We start from the raw sequence: 2,293 nt of genomic DNA on the forward strand, positions 1-2,293 counted from the left end.
AAGATCTGAGATGACATTCATTCCAGTGCTAAAATTAAAGGCCTTTCAAATTCTACTCATAAGTCCTACCCACCAGACCATAAATTCTACTCTGAAAAATCGTTAAATTCCCCTTTAGTTCAAGTGGAAAAAACAGTTCCTTTTAGACCTAGGGGTCTTTGGTTCAAGTGCCAGAATGAAAGGCTTTGTCATAAAACCACAAAAAGAACTTTGATTAAAGAACCCCTAATGAAGATCTGACATTTAATCTGCTCTTTTATTGGATAAGATTCTTTAAATATTCTCTCTTTATGAATTCATTTCATATTCATTTGGACTAGTACTTGATCATAGGAACGTGACTGTATGCTGGTACTAAAAGAAGATAATTAAGCAATATGTTCTGCCAAGGACATCGTCACCCTCTAACATCCATCATCCCACTTGGATAGTTAATAATTTCAGTAATGTTGCCATGACATTGTAATGAGAATCTTTCATATCCTGCAGCTCCCTTGTCAATTGGACCTCCTCTAAGGTCAAATGCTGGCAGCTTTGTAATAAAACTTTCATGTGTTTGCTGTGCCCCTTCTGAGGGGTTCCCCCTGCCCCATTAGTAAAGAAAAATGCCAACAGGGCTTAGATCGTAGGTAGGTTCCTAAAAGCTGTCTTCTCCTGCTCCAATTGCCCTTGTGGACATTCTACCAGCATGCATTGAGAAAAATAATATTGAGTAAACTTGTACAAAAGTATCAAAGGCAAACAGTATGCGTTATCCATTAATATAGATATAGATATGCTGAAATAATATACTAAGAAATGGAGCCATATTTTCAGTGACAATTTAAAAATAAATAGTTCCATGAAATTGACTTACAGTTGAAGGTCTAATAGCACTTTTTCTTTTTGCGTATTTTCTTTTTCCTTGAGAAGTTTCCAGTTGATTAGAAATTTGTATAAAGCCAAGGAGAGTTCCAAAATTGCAATTCTTCTCTAGGCTACATTAAATTCTCATCCAAGGCCTCATCTCAGCAAAAACATTAAAAATAAAGAGTGGCTAAAAGAATAACAATGAGAATTCAGTCTTCTGAATCCCAGTCAACTGGGGGTATGTGTGTGTGTGTGTGTGCATGTGTGTATGTATGTCTTTTATTCACATTTTTATGTGAATACAGGAAGACTGTACCAGAGAAATGCCTCGGGAGTAAAAAAGAAAATGTATTTCCACATTATTAGTATTTTTTTTTTACTGACAAAACAATAGTAATACATGTTAATCTGCATTCATGGCTCTAAAATAGCTTATATATGGAAGGATCTCAGCATTTTGTAAACCTTTATGAAGGTGGAAAAGACTCTGGACTTCACCATGAGGTCCTTGACACCCACAGGGGATGTACATTTGCCCTCAAAAAGGCTCATAAGAAAGACTTTCCATTGATCCGGCAGGAATATAAGTAACTCTCCCAAGATTTTCAACATTATACTCAGCTCTTAAAGATTCAGGGGGATGAAGACAAAACATTAGGTCAGAAAAAGATTATGTGGAAAAAAAGGATTTAACCCTATTGCATTTTTCGTTGGAAGATAAACCAAAGACAAAGTAGAGGCATTGAGCACATTTTCTTGCTGAGCTTACTTTTTTTATTTATGTCATAAGTAACTTTTGTCTTTCTAGGTTAGTATGGAGGTTTAAGGAGCTTTTGAAGGCTGGGCGCGGTGGCTCACGCCTGTAATCCTAGCACTCTGGGAGGCCGAGGTGGGCGGATCGTTTGAGCTCAGGAGTTCGAGACCAGCCTGAGCAAGAGCGAGACCCCATCTCTACTGAAAAATAGAAAGAAATTATATGGACAGCTAAAAATATATATATAAAAAATTAGCCGGGCATGGTGGCGCATGCCTGTAGTCCCAGCTACTCGGGAGGCTGAGGCAGGAGGATCCCTTGAGCTCAGGAGTTTGAGGTTGCTGTGAGCTAGGCTGACGCCACGGCACTCACTCTAGCCTGGGCAACAGAGTGAGACTCTGTCTCAAAAAAAAAAAAAAAAAAAGGAGCTTTTGTTTGCTCTAGATAAAGATTTTGTATCCCTAGGAAGAGATGGCATAAAGTTGGATCTCTGCTTAGACCCCTCATAGTACATATCATCACAGTTGAAAGATTTCTTTTCTCACCCATCATTACGCTGATAGCTGAAGCCCTCATAACAAAAGACAGCTAACAAGAGAACAGCGTGTGAATTTATTTAATATAAGTTTGACATAACACAGTAGCCTTGGAAAATGAAGATGCAAAGAAACTGGAAAATCTCTGTATCTT

Source organism: Eulemur rufifrons, chromosome 18 (genome assembly GCF_041146395.1).
Source record: "Eulemur rufifrons isolate Redbay chromosome 18, OSU_ERuf_1, whole genome shotgun sequence".
NCBI classification, from domain to species: Eukaryota; Metazoa; Chordata; class Mammalia; order Primates; family Lemuridae; genus Eulemur; species Eulemur rufifrons.